General features: G+C 45.4%; 1 long non-coding RNA gene across 1 annotated transcript; it reads left to right on the top strand.

The window, feature by feature from the left end:
* The first annotated feature begins 2,294 nt into the window (after window positions 1-2,294).
* LOC132247739 (uncharacterized) lies at window positions 2,295-12,987 on the top strand. The gene is made up of 2 exons (XR_009459113.1): window positions 2,295-5,435; window positions 6,153-12,987. It is a non-coding gene; the product is annotated as an uncharacterized LOC132247739 (long non-coding RNA).
* Window positions 12,988-14,562: the final 1,575 nt, after the last annotated feature.

The following is a 14,562-nucleotide window of genomic DNA, read 5'->3' as shown; positions in this document are numbered from 1 at the left end:
TCCCACCCAAAGTCCTGAGCTAGACCAGGAGTTTGCCCAGGAACTGGCTGAGGCAGCTTGCTCCAGGACCATGGTTGTCATGGGTGACTTCAATTACCCAGACATCTCGTGGGAGGATCGCTCAGCAAAATCTGAGCGGTCGCAGAGCTTCCTCTCGTGCGTGGATGACCTCTACCTGACTCAAGAAGTCTATGGGCCAACGAGAGGCAAAGCGCTGCTCGACCTGGTGCTGGCTACTGGGGAGGACCTAGTCGCCGACCTAGTGATCGATGGGAAGCTGGGTGACAGCGACCACAAGCTGATCACCTTCACCATCTGCCGAAAAGCTGGCAAGTCGGTCAGCAACACGCAAGTCCTTGACTTCAGGAAAGCCGACTTTGACAAGCTCAGGAGGCTTGTCAGTGAGGCCCTAAGGGACTGTGACCGCAGGGAGAGGGGAGTTCAAGAAGAGTGGTTGCTCCTCAAGGGAGCGATCCTCAATGCACAAACTAAGTCTATTCCATCTCGGAGGAAAGGCAGCAAGAGGGCACAGCAGCCCCCCTGGCTCTCCAGGGACCTAGCAGACCTCCTGAGGCTAAAAAGAAAGGCCTACAAAGGATGGAGGATGGGAGTCACCTCCAAGGAGGATTATTCTGCACTGGTCCGGTCCTGTAGGGAGCAGACCAGGAAAGCCAAGGCTGCAACTGAACTCCAGCTAGCTTTGAGCATCAAGGACAACAAAAAGTCCTTTTTCAGATATGTGGGGAGCCGGAGGAAAAGCAGGGGCAACGTTGGACCCCTGCTGAACCAGATGGGGCAACTGACAACTGACGCCCAGGAAAAAGCCAACCTATTAAATAGGTACTTTGCGTCGGTCTTTCATCAGCCCCATGGGACACCCGTGCCTGCTACAGGGCCGGGAAGTCCGGGTGAGGGTGATCCCCTGCCCCCCATTAATGCTGACTTCGTGAAGGAACATCTTGAGAAGCTGGATACCTTCAAGTCAGCCGGCCCTGACAGTCTTCACCCCAGGGTACTCAAGGAGCTGGCGAGCGTCATAGCCCAGCCTCTAGCGCGGATCTTTGAAAACTCTTGGCGCTCTGGTGTAGTGCCCGAAGACTGGAAGAAGGCCAATGTGGTGCCTATCTTCGAGAAAGGGAGGAAAGTGGATCCGGCTAACTATAGGCCCATCAGCCTGACTTCTATCCCGGGGAAGATCTTAGAAAAGTTTATTAAGGAGGCCATCCTTAATGGACTGGCCGACGCCAACGTCTTAAGGGATAGCCAGCACGGGTTTGTTGCGGGTAGGTCTTGCTTGACCAATCTCATTTCCTTCTACGACCAGGTGACCTATCACCTGGACAAGGGAGATGAGATTGATGTCATATATCTTGACTTCAAAAAAGCCTTCGATCTGGTGTCCCATGATCGTCTCTTGGAGAAACTGGCCAATTGTCGCCTTGGGTCCCCCACGATCCACTGGCTGGAAAATTGGCTCCGGGGTCGGACCCAGAGGGTAGTAATTGATGGAAGTCACTCATCGTGGTGTCCTGTGACCAGTGGGGTCCCCCAGGGCTCTGTCCTTGGACCCATACTGTTCAACATCTTCATTAACGATGTGGACACTGGAGTCAGAAGCGGACTGGCCAAGTTCGCCGATGACACCAAACTTTGGGGCAAAGCATCCACGCCAGAAGACAGGCGGGTGATCCAGGCTGACCTGGACAGGCTCAGCAAGTGGGCGGATGAGAATCTGATGGTGTTCAACGCCGATAAATGCAAGGTTCTCCACCTTGGGAAGAAAAACCCGCAGCATCCTTATAGGCTCGGCAGTGCTATGTTGGTTAGCACTATGGAAGAAAGAGACTTGGGGGTCATCATTGACCACAAGATGAACATGAGCCTGCAATGCGATGCTGCGGCTAGTAAAGCGACCAAAACGCTGGCTTGCATCCATAGATGCTTCTCAAGCAAATCCCGGGACGTCATTCTCCCCCTGTACTCGGCCTTAGTGAGGCCGCAGCTGGAGTACTGCGTCCAGTTTTGGGCTCCACAATTCAAAAAGGATGTGGAGAAGCTTGAGAGAGTCCAGAGAAGAGCCACGCGCATGATCAGGAGTCAAGGAAGCAGACCCTACGATGACAGGCTGAGAGCCCTGGGGCTCTTTAGCCTGGAAAAGCGCAGGCTCAGGGGTGATCTGATGGCCACCTACAAGTTTATCAGGGGTGACCACCAGTATCTAGGGGAACGTTTGTTCACCAGAGCGCCCCAAGGGATGACGAGGACAAATGGTCACAAACTACTACAAGATCGTTTCAGGCTGGACATAAGGAAGAATTTCTTTACTGTCCGAGCCCCCAAGGTCTGGAACAGCCTGCCGCCGGAGGTTGTTCAAGCGCCTTCATTGAACACCTTCAAGATGAAACTGGATGCTTATCTTGCTGGGATCCTATGACCCCAGCTGACGTCCTGCCCTTTGGGCGGGGGGCTGGACTCGATGATCTTCCGAGGTCCCTTCCAGCCCTAATGTCTGTGAAATCTGTTGTCCAAAATTTGACTATTGACTGAATGAAACTGATATCCACTGATAATGGTGACTAAAATCTAGTTTACCCAAATACACTAAGAGTTCATCCTCACAGCAAGATCTATGGTTTAGTTCACATTTAATTTCCCTAATCACTTGTTATATATTTTGGAAACCTGTAAATACCATATGTCTCTGTCCAAGCCAGCAGCTGCTCTTTCCCCTCTATTTTAGGGAAAAGTAAATTTCATCATATAAAATAAAAACTGGTATGAGCTTTCTCCCAAAACTTGAAACAGATCCAAGCTGACTATCACTAATCACTGAAAAAGTTTGGATAATATTTTTTAAACAATTGTCTAGATCATTTTATTTACAGCATTAGAGTGACTTAGTGCTCTGGAAATATTATTTCCAGAGTCATTGGGTCCTGGCAGACATTATGTTTATCACACTATTGCATAATAAATTGTAATATGCCACACATTCAGCCATTTTATTACATGATGCAAATGGCAAACCAGCCACAAAGGTTCTTCACATTTAATGTGGATGATGTTTCATATTTAATGTGAAACATGTTTGTGGCTCATTTGTATTTCACTTTAATTTGCATGTGTAGCGTGTTAAAGCCGCCTGACATGGCAGGTCTCATGATCCTTGGGATTCGGAACAAAATTCCTCAGATCCTATTGCACGTTTAAATTAATATCTGCCAGGGGCCATAGATGATAGGCAAGGTCCCGGAGGACTGGAGAATGGTTTTAAAAAGGGGATAAAAAGATGACCAATGACCAGAGGCATGTAGACTGATAAGTCTAAGTTCAACACAAGAAGTTATTAGAACAAATGATGAAAACATTTGTATGTATCTTCTTACAAATATAAAACATTTGCTCTACCAAACAAATATTTGTAAAACATTTGTAAATACCTGGAGAAGGAAAGAGGGACCACTAGCAGCCAACATGGATTTGATAGGAACATATTATACCAAAACAACTTGATATCCTTCTCTGACAGTGTAACTAGACTGGTGGATGAGGAAAGTGCATTGTATATAATATTCCAGGAATTCATTAAGGCTTTTGTTGCAGTTCCACATAACATTCTCATAGGCAAGCTGAAGAAACGTGGGCTACATAGAAGTACCATTAGGTGGATAGATAATTGGTCAAACAACTGCAAACAAAGAGCAACTATTAATGGATTAATATCAGAATGATAGGAAGTTTCAAGTGGGGTACCACAGAGATCTGTTCTGGGTCTGATGCTGTTAACATTTTTAAGAATGATTTAGGTGTATGTATAGAGCATGCTAAATAAGTTTGCAGGTGACACAAAGTGAGTGGGGTGCAAGTACTTTAGAGGATTCAAAAGGCTCTTGATAAATTAGATCACAAACTCAATGACAGTTAGCGATGTGAAGTTACATTAATTGAAATATTGTATGCAAAATGCAAGTAGGTAGAGTACCACTCTAATCAGTGCTAGCTAGGCCTCATCTGGAGAATTGTGTCTAGTTGTGGGCACAGCATTTAAGAAGCATGTACAGAAACAAAAGAAGACCTAACAATAGGTGACAAAGAGAAAGATTGAGAGAACTAGATACATTTCATTTGGAGAAAATTGTTATAAAATGACCTGGCACCCATCTGCTTTGGTTGTATTAATGATCTACTGCTGATCATTCTAAACTTGACCCCCTAAGTCATTTTACACTTAAATTCAATAAAATGATGTAACAGGGCCCGTGCCCCATTATTGAGAAGGGGAGGGAGCCCAGGGCTCGTTAGCCAGCCCAGCCCCTTGAACAGACTAAATAGGAAAAAGGAACCTTAAATAAGATGGCTGCCTGCCCCAGGTGTAATCTGTGATTGGCAGGCCTGCAGTGGAAGTACAGCATCAGGTGATCCAGGGAGAGGCTCAAAAGCTCGGGACTTGTCTGGTTGTAGGAGCTGCAGAAAGCAGAGTTCCAGGGAACTAATCTGGACTGCCTGGAGGAAAGGCTGGGTACCACAGAAGGGTAGAAGAGACCCTGTGCTGTGAGCAACATGAAATAAGTACTTTGAACCTTTTGCATTTATGCTATTGTGGGGTGAAATTAACCCTTGCAGAGAAGCTTGTATTTGGCAAGCCTTTTGTTTAAAAGTGAATGCTCGTACTTTTGATTTACATTTACACTGGAGGACTAGGGTAGCTGTAAGGGGGTGGATTGTAGGTCATTGGAATGCAGCAGGAGCACCTAGCTCAGAGCATTCCCACAGCCCAGTACTGGCAGGAGTCCAAATACATTCAGCAAGAAGATTGTGGTGTGTCAAAAGACTGCATATCTGAAAGCAAAAACTGGGGAGTGTAACTTTCATGTCCACAGGGGGCATGATTAGGGGCTGAGTGGTCCAGAGCCTGTGAGGGGTTAGAGTTGGTGCTCAAGGACCTGGTATATTAGTGTGGCAGAAAGCTACCTCTGTGTCTACACAGAGCAGAGTTTTTGGGGAAATTTGGTTAAGATGGGCCCTGCAGAGGGTACACACCTTACCCTATCTCTTTAGGTAACCTAAGCTGGATACATTCCTGAGGGAGGGGGGAAACCTGCTCCCTCTGCCTACGTGACTAGCATCACATACCTGAGTGAGGGGCTTGGGTTCCCTGGGGAGCTAGGAACTGCCAGTCTGCCCAGCAACTAGTGATGCATTTCAAATTGGTTGGCTGATAGCCAACAGGTGCTGGCCTCCATTGGACCAGGTAAATGAGGTCATAAGGGCTATATAAGTTAAGGACTGCCCAGGAAAAGGGAGCAGCAGCTGTGAGGAAGACTCGGAGAGAGAGAAGAGCTGGACCATCTGAAACTTGCTCTCTCTCTCAAAACTCATGATCAATGAACTGCCTGCCTCCAGAGGCAATCTCCACCTGCCTCTGGATGATACTTGTGAGTAAGCTACCTGAGATCTAACATTCAGATGTGTGATCAAAGGCTACACAGCCATGCCAGTTTGCTTTATGGGATTTCTCTGATATTGCTCTACCCAGTACCCTATTCCAACCCTACTCCTTGTAACCAATAAAGTTCTCCTTTGTACCTAGCATGGGAGACTTATTGGGAGTGGGTCTAGAATATGCCTTGGGGTCCCCTTGGTTCAGCTGACTAAGGGAGACTACTACTGGTGCTTCTGACTGAGGGAAGCATCCCAAGTTCTTGAAGTGAATCAAGTACCCTCGAGGGGTACTAGGCCTGTGTTTCCCAGGGCGCACAGAGCCAGAATCAAGCCTCCCTGGGTGGTGGCAGTGTTACCCCCAGGCTAGTGGGTATACTCCAGGAAGGGGGGCGACCAGACGTGAGGCGCCCCCAGGGAGGCACTCGGAGCCTGAGGTGTTTGGGTGTAGTGAGGTGGATGGCTCAATGCAGGAGCACCCCCTACTGGTTTGTCACATACCCCAGGCAGTGGGACCCAGCCAAACTGAAAGTGAGCTGTGGCCAGGAAGGGCCTGGATTCAAACAAGGACCTACCCCAAAACCTGGATCTGCCTCCTAGGGGCTGTCACAACCCAAGGGTGTGATTTTTTTGTTTTGTGTGTGCTTTGGCACCACTGAATTATTTTTCCGCCGTTCGAAGCTTTCTTTGCAGTGTGCATTTCTTCTTTGCAGGTAAGAAATGCATGTTGCAAGGAGTTCCCGCCATTTGTGTTCTAATTCGAGCCCCATTATTGGCTTGCGCTAAATTATTCACACGTGGCGGCTGGCGATTGGCTTGTTAGCCATATAAGAGGCTTGAGTGGTTTCCGCCCAAGTTGGAGGACTCCATGACTATCAGGAGGAAGAGAACTTCACGTCTTGTGAAGATCTCTAAGCGCTGTGGAGCCTATTGGACCCAGCGTATTCAAAGAAGGCAACAGGGGTCTGATCAGCTTCTAGCCTCTCCCCGTCACCGAGCGCAATCCTCGACGTATCCCTCTTCGCTGCGCGCAAAAAGGATCCACGGAGCCTCAACAACTCCATGGGAGTGATCCGAATACTGTCTGAGTCCTCCACCACGACCATCTTCGGTGTAAGTAAACAATCTTGAATCAACCATTATGAGTCCGTGCCTAATTCTAGCGTGTCGCCTGCTTTCTCCGACCCAGCGTGCCTGGGCTGCTGGCCACAGCCCACGCGGCACGAAAAAGGGCCCGGATCGCTCCCGGCCCGCACAGGGGCCACCGCCCTGCAAAGCTGTAAAATCAAGTGACGATGGCAGGTGAGATAACCATAGTGCGGGGAAGAACCCAGAGAGTCTGAAAGCAAGAGTGAGGATGTTGGGGTCTGGTAGCAAGCCAGGCCAGGAACCTTGTCATGTCAGTACTGAACATTTTGGTTACAGGTGACTATTAATCTTTGCAGTATTGGCAATGATCTTAATACCCTTTTAATGCATTATTTTTGGTAATCCCTCAAAGCAAGAACAAATCTCATTGACTTCCTATATATTATGCTTCATAAAGAGGATTCTTGAGAAGCATTAGATTGCTCCTCTACCAGGCATTCCTGGGTTCATAGCTAGGATCTCAAAAACTGTGAACTTGATAATGTAAATCTCTGGAACATAACCCATCTCAAATAAGAGTAATACAAATAACAGTATAGTTACTTGCATTGGCAACATGTATTCTGTTCAGAACCATCATGCAATGTGTCTTGGCTGGCAGAAAGTGAGAGTTTCATAGTTTCATAGTAGCTAGGGTCAGGAGGGACCTGAACAGATCATCTAGCCTGACCCCCTGCCACAGGCAGGAATGAATGCTGGGTTCACAAGACCCCAGACAGGTGACCATCCAACCTCCTCTTGAATTTGCCCAAGGTAGGGGCGAGGACCACCTCCCTGGTATACTACACAATCCCCAAGGAAGCAAATATCTTATTGTTTTACAGTGACCACTTTTTCTAAGAAGTGCCCAAGGTTTGTTTCTACGAAGAGTATTCCCTCCAGACTGCTTTGATCAGAAAGGAAGTAGAAGTGATACTGTAGAAGCAGTATATGCTGCTTCTACTCTTTCTTATTCCTCTCCAACCCCCTGTCAAGTAGCTAAGTATTACTAGCACCACCTTACAGAGAAGAAAACAAGGAAGTCATGTCAGTGGCGAGATTAGCACTCAAATATTTAGTTCCCAGTCTTGTTTTCAGATCACCAGACCACATCTCTTAGGGGAGAGAGTTGTACCCAGAGCTATTAGTGAGTAGGGTGGGGAACACAAAAGACTATGTGTATACTGGAGATCTATGGGAATCCATTGGGTATTTGATGATCTGTTCAGCAGTTTGTTGGGAAAATGATAATGAAACAAGCCATTTCCCTTGATCTTTCCCTGTATCTATTAACAAAAGTTCTGTCTGAAAAGAACCATGCCATAGAGGACCCAGACAATGATTAAGGTCTGAGAGGATCCATCCAAACCTGCTGTGGTATGACTTCATTTATTGTAACACCACAACCTTTCCCTAGCAGCTTCTGCATGTGAAGAAGGAAAATAGCTGGCTGTACTGTGACATCATTATCCACTCCTGCAGAAAAGAAGCCTCAGGTCATATTTGTTCCATCAGCATTTATTACACAGGGGAATTAGTTTGCCTGGCATTTGTCCGACTATGGCTGCATTCTTACTAGTTGCATCATGCAACACCTGTTTTCACTTGTAATAGCTGGTATTTATACAATACAGTTGTTATCCCTTTCTCTTTTTAGAGGAGGCATAAATATGCCTAACCTAACCTTCTCTCAAAGTAATATACTAAATCTACCAAATGGGTGTCATCCTGCACAAAGGAAGCCTATGCCTTCATTCTGTCAACCACTATAATCATTTAAAATATTTAACCAGGGTCTTATTATCTCTCACATTCCAGGTGTTTAAATTGTACATTCATTCCAGCACACCTACAATACTCAATAGAAAGAATATATCAAACTAAGACTATAAGCTATGTTCTCTACTCAGTAGCCACATCAACACGAGACACTGACAGCGCAGTAGCCCGTGACTACTGCTCAGTAGCATCATATCGTAGGAAGCGTGACACAATGCAACTCTGCAGCAGTCATGAGTTACTGTGCAGTTGGCGTTTTGAAACAGCCATTCCTCAGATGCAGTAACTCTGGTTATATGGGTACTTAATGACTGCATAGTCGGTGTCTTGTGTAGACCTAAGTTTATACCAGTGTAACTATGTCGAAATCAGTATATTAACTGGCCAAAAGCTGGCTTGAAAGAATCAGGCCTTACAGAACTGTTTCCAGAGAACAAATAAGTAAAAGTGAAACCGCAAAGTATCTCAGGCATGGCTAACATTATATTCTGTTAGCCAGAGAAACAGGCACAAGAGGCATCTGGAAGAGAAAATTAACTAAAATATAAAGTAGTGATATAAACAAGAAGAAATACAGGCCCCCCCAGCTTATAAAACTGGGCTTGATGAATGTCACATAATTTAGGCTGCTACTTTTTCCCTCGGAAAATACAACAAATCAGAGAGGAAAATATTTAAACCAATAAACATTTCAATCAGGGATCAATGGGAGGAATAAAAGATAAAAGCACAGAAGAAAAAAATAAGCTGCCAACAGCACTGGACAAAGCATGCTGTTCCAGCTGCCAGCGGAGGGTTCTGGATTGAGAGTATGGTCGGGAGTAAAAAGGTAAGAAAGTTTTATTGACTTAACAAACACACAACTACGCATAAATAATAAGACTACAATGACAGACCATAACAATTCACGTTGGCAACTTAACGGCAGCCCCTCTGATGCCTGATGTACAAGTTCCTCTCCTTCAAAGGTCAGCGAAGTCAGGTGTCCCCAATCTGCGTTGTCTGAGGGGTATCAGGAAGGACCCTAGTATTCAGGCCTCAGGCTCCTCGAGATCCATGGGCCCACTGAATCCAGGTCAGCAGCTAACTTTAAATCAGTAGCTTCTCTCACAGGGCTGCATCTTCTTTCTAATGATTTCCAGATGTGCCAGCCAATTTATAACTTCTGAGCTATGCTGATAACTTACAGCCATTCAGATTCTTTCACTACAATTTTTCTTACAACTGACGAATAGCAGTAAAAGCCTTTGCATTCTTCTGATAAGGTTAATTTTTAACTGTGCCACAAAGCTTACTACTACTTCTACAAGGCCTTGCTAAATTTACTCAGGCTCACTACATACAAGGCCTCACTAATCTTTGACTTTAATTAGGCTCTTAGTGGTGACATACAGCTTACAATACATGAACAAATGCCAAAAAAAACTGGTCTAATCCTCACAGTGTTCAGCAAGCACCTTAGAAACACTTCTCAGCTGTCTCACATGCTATATACAGAATTTACTGAATAACAAAAGACAATTATTTCAGAATAATTATTTAGTGCCATGATGCCAAAAAATCACAACCAATATTCACAGGTTATTGTTTGACCATCTGCTGACCTGACTAAACAATGAAGACATGTATTCTTTTCATTATGCAATAAGAAAATGCCAGACAAGTGCATTCATCATTGCTAGAAAAATACCCTCCATAGAAAGTACCTGAATTATAGAATCATACAATTGGAAGGGACCTCAAGGGTCATCTAGTCCAACCTCTTGCACAGATGTAGGATTTGCTATTCCTAAACCATCTCAGACAGATGGCTATTCAGCTTCTTGAAAACCTCCTATGAAGAAGATTTCACAACTTTCCTAGGCAGCTTGTTTAATTCTCTAGTGTTTATACAGTTGGAAACATTTCCCCTGAGGTTTAATTTAAATCTGCTTCACTACAATTTAAACCCATTGCCTTATGTCCTACTTTCTGTGCCAAGTGAGAATGGATGTTCTTCCTTTTCAGTATGAAAGTTTTTCAGATATTTGCACACTACTATGATGTCCTCCTTTCATTTCCTTTCCTCCAGTCTAAACATACCTAGGTCCTGCAACTTTTTAACCTCATATAGCTTACTTCCCAATCTCTTTATTTTCATCACTTGCTTCTGGGCCCCTTCCAGTTTCCCTATATGCTTCACAAAATATGACATCCTGCACTGGAGGCAATACTTCAGCTGATGTCTCAACTGTACTAAGCTGAGCAGTACCATCATTTCCTAATCTATGCATACAATTATTTTTATTATTTAAATTATGTACAGGCTAATTGGCCACTTGGACTCTGCCCTCCTTTTGGATATCCAAGGATCCATTTCCTTCAAAATTCTGTCTTCTCTTTATGCCTGGGAAGGCACTTTCTCCTGTCAGATTTCAACTTGACTGAAGCAGTTGTGGTATCTGTGACCTTTTGACTGTTTTTCCATATTATCCACACTTAGGAATGAAAACACTAAGCAAGCTACAGCTGATTTAACAGTCCATCTGATCATGAACACAGGACTGCATGGGCTGCCTTAATGAGAAGTGGGCACATGTCCTCAATAGCTTGTGATATTACAGAGGTCATAGCAAATTCTCTATCTTAAGTGGCATTTTTCTAAACTGAATGCTTGCAAAATATCCTCTTGGCTTGAGTTTGCTTATTTCCTCTACAAAACAAAGTGAATGTTTACTATGAGCGCTGTAAGCCAGTAGAGCAATAAGAGTAAATTGAATGATATACTATCTTATGCAACAGCAAAACTGTCAGCCAAATTGTGAGTTCAGAATATTTTTAAGTGGCAGAAAATTTTTCCAAATCCCAAACTGTTACAGTGCTGATAGATTAAAATGTTATCTTTTTTTACACATGAGTTGACCCAATTTGATAGAAATGTTACTGAGAAAATAAATAGAACCCTGCCATTTCAGTTTGCATTACTTTTCTGATGATAGTTATGCTAAAAAATGTAGCATGACTGTCTAGGGACCAAAAGCCAAACTGTCTCAGAAAATGTCCCTGAGATCTGAGCATGATCCTCTTGCTTTCTGCATGGAAGTGATAAAGGCTAAGTATAGACAGTTAAAAAGCCTGAGGCTGAATCGATTCAGTCTTTGCAGGTTAGTCTAACCTGCAAAGAGATTAAACTGAAAAACAACTGGACAGACATTCACTTTGGATTCAGGAAATGCGGCCACATGCCTGCAGTGGTTCAGGCCAGAAGCCAGGGGATGCTAGAGCACAGGTCTCTGGCATATATCTGTGTGTTCACTAGGGCTGTGCCGAATTTTGAAGCCAGTATTGTTTTGACACTGTTTCAATTTGTTTCAAGGTCAAAACAGCAAAATCAAAATGAAACAGATATCGTCTAAGCAGCCTCTAAACACAACAAGGCAAGTTGAAATGTTTCACCATTTTGATGCTGTTTCGACATTTCCCCCATAGGCTATATGGGGAAGGTTGAAACAGCCTAAAACGTTGTCATTTTTGGCCTGATTTGGATGAAACTTGCAGGAATGGTAGCCCCTTGTGAGGGCATGAAGCCTACCAAGTTTCAAGGAGATGGGTTGCTTCTGTACCTTTAACAGTGAAGTTTCAAGGAGTTCCCAGCTCCATATTAATTCTTTCCTCTCATTAGTCTGTGGTTTCGTTAATCCTTGCTCATTAACTCATTATCGTAGCTAGCTACTGTGTTATGCAATCAATCATGATTCACTCAGGGACCAGCTCAATACAGGGTGGTCAGTGGTTCAATTCCTGCCCTTGGTAATGTTGTTATATGGTACAACTTACTTTTAATCATAAAGTACATTTATTACAAAGTTAAAAAGCATAAAATATAAAAGGGAAAATTGCCATGGCACATACAACAAATAGACCAAATAAAGTGAGGAGGAGACATACCAATGCAGAATACTATTTTATACCCATAAAAGCACCTACAAAATATATTTTTATTACAAGTATACCTTAACTTTGTAACAAATGACAGAGCTGGGAACTCCTGGAAACTTCACTGTTAAAGGTACAGAAGCCCCGATTTGAACTAATGAACACTGGAGACTGACTTTTGGGGCTAAAATACCCCCTGATCAACCACTCCCAGAGCCCTATTCATCATGGCAGTGAATTAATCAACATCCATCAACGGACTCCTGAGACTGCACGTATTCGCGGATGTGACCCCTGGGGCTGACAGCTGCCATCTAGCAGCCACCAAGGGGGACGTCCCACAAGGTCAATGACCCCTGGATTGGGTAAGCCCGAGAATTGGGGAGTCACCAAAGTCTGCCAGAGAGGGATAAAAGGCAACGAAGAATGACCCCCAATGGCATCATTTTTGACCTGAGCAACACACTGCCAGTCCAGCCAGAAGGACCAGCCGGCGACCCACTTCTGAAGCAACATCGCACTGAAAGAAGTCTCAACTGGCCATTGACAGCTGACTCCAGCGCTTGGGGATAGGTATATCTTGACATCAGTGCTTAGTATTCATAGCTAGCTACTGCGAGTGTGTGTGTGTGTGTGTGCATGAATGTGTGTGTGTTTGAGGGGAGCAGCCCCAAGGTTTATGATCTGACTTTTGCATCCATCTAATAAACTAGAATTTTATGATGATCCTCTGAGTTGGTCCTTTTGTAGCCAACGTTGTGGCCGCAGCAGGGCCTAGCAGGCCTGTAGTTTTCACCCCACTCTGCCCCAAGACAGACACAGTCAGTTGTACAAGCACCCATGTCACGAGTTTTGCCTATCAGCAGCTAGGGGTGTAGGGCCCTAGAACCTCACTGCACCTATCTTCTTGACAGCTGGCAGGCTTCTTGGCCACAGCAGGGGCTAGCAGGCCTGCAATAGTTTCCCCCCACCCCGTGCCTCAAGACAGACACAGTCCCACAAGCACCCATGACATGAGTTTTGCCTGTCAGCAGCTAGAGGTGCAGGGCCCCAGAACCCCTGCACTTATCTCCTCAAAAGCTGGCAGGCTTCATGGCCTCAGCAGGGGCTAGCAGGCCTGCAGCTTTCACCCTGCTGCACCTTAACACATGAACAGTGTTACCTATGCTATCAGTCTTTCTTGTCCACAGCTTGAGGTACAGCTTCCCCCAAACCCCAGCACCTATCTCCTTGAAACGTGGCAGGCTTTGTGGCTTCTGCAGGGGCTAGTATGCCTGCAGTTTTGACCCCACTGTGGCTTAATACATACATGTGACATGAGTCTATGCAACTATATATACGGGCAACTATAGACCAGTCAGTCTCACCTCCATCCTTGGCAAAGACTTTGAAAAAATTATCAAGGCTCACATTTGCGAGAGCCCGGTAGGACAAATTATGCTGAGGGGAAACCAGCACGGGTTCGTAGCAGGCAGATCGAGCCTGACCAATCTAGTCTCTTTTTATGACCAGGTTACAAAATGCCTGGACACAGGAGGAGGGGTGGATGTCGTATACTTAGACTTCAGGAAGGCCTTCGATACGGTATCCCACCCCATACTGGTCAACAAGTTAAGAGGCTGTGACTTGGATGACTACACAGTTCGGTGGGTGGTAAATTGGCTAGAGGGTCGCACCCAGAGAGTCGTGGTGGATGGGTCAGTTTCGACCTGGAAGGGTGTGGGCAGTGGGGTCCCGCAGGGCTCGGTCCTTGGACCGATACTCTTTAATGTCTTCATCAGCAACTTGGACGAGGGAGTGAGGTGTACTCTGTCCGAGTTTGCGGATGACACAAAACTGTGGGGAGAAGTGGACAAGCCGGAGGGCAGGGAACAGCTGCAAGCAGACCTGGACAGGTTGGACAAGTGGGCAGAAAACAACAGAATGCAATTCAACAAGGAGAAATGCAAAGTGCTGCACCTAGGGAGGAAAAATGTCCAGCATACCTACTGCCTAGGAAATTACCTGCTGGGTGGCACGGAAGTGGAAAGGGATCTTGCAGTCCTAGTGGACTCCAAGATGAACATGAGTCGGCAGTGTGACTAAGCCATCAGAAAAGCTAATGGCACTTTATCGTGCATCAGCAGATGCATGACGAACAGATCCAAAGAGGTGATACTTCCCCTCTATCGGGCACTGGTCAGGCTGCAGTTGGAGTACTGTGTGCAATTCTGGGCACCGCACTTCAAGAGGGATGCGGATAACCTGGAGAGGGTCCAGAGAAGGGCCACTCGTATGGTTAAGGGCTTGCAGGCCAAGCCC

Source organism: Alligator mississippiensis, chromosome 1, assembly GCF_030867095.1.
Source record: "Alligator mississippiensis isolate rAllMis1 chromosome 1, rAllMis1, whole genome shotgun sequence".
Classification (NCBI taxonomy): domain Eukaryota; kingdom Metazoa; phylum Chordata; order Crocodylia; family Alligatoridae; genus Alligator; species Alligator mississippiensis.
The sequence above is the reverse complement of the archived record's forward strand: the minus strand, read 5'-3'. Positions and strand labels throughout refer to the sequence as shown.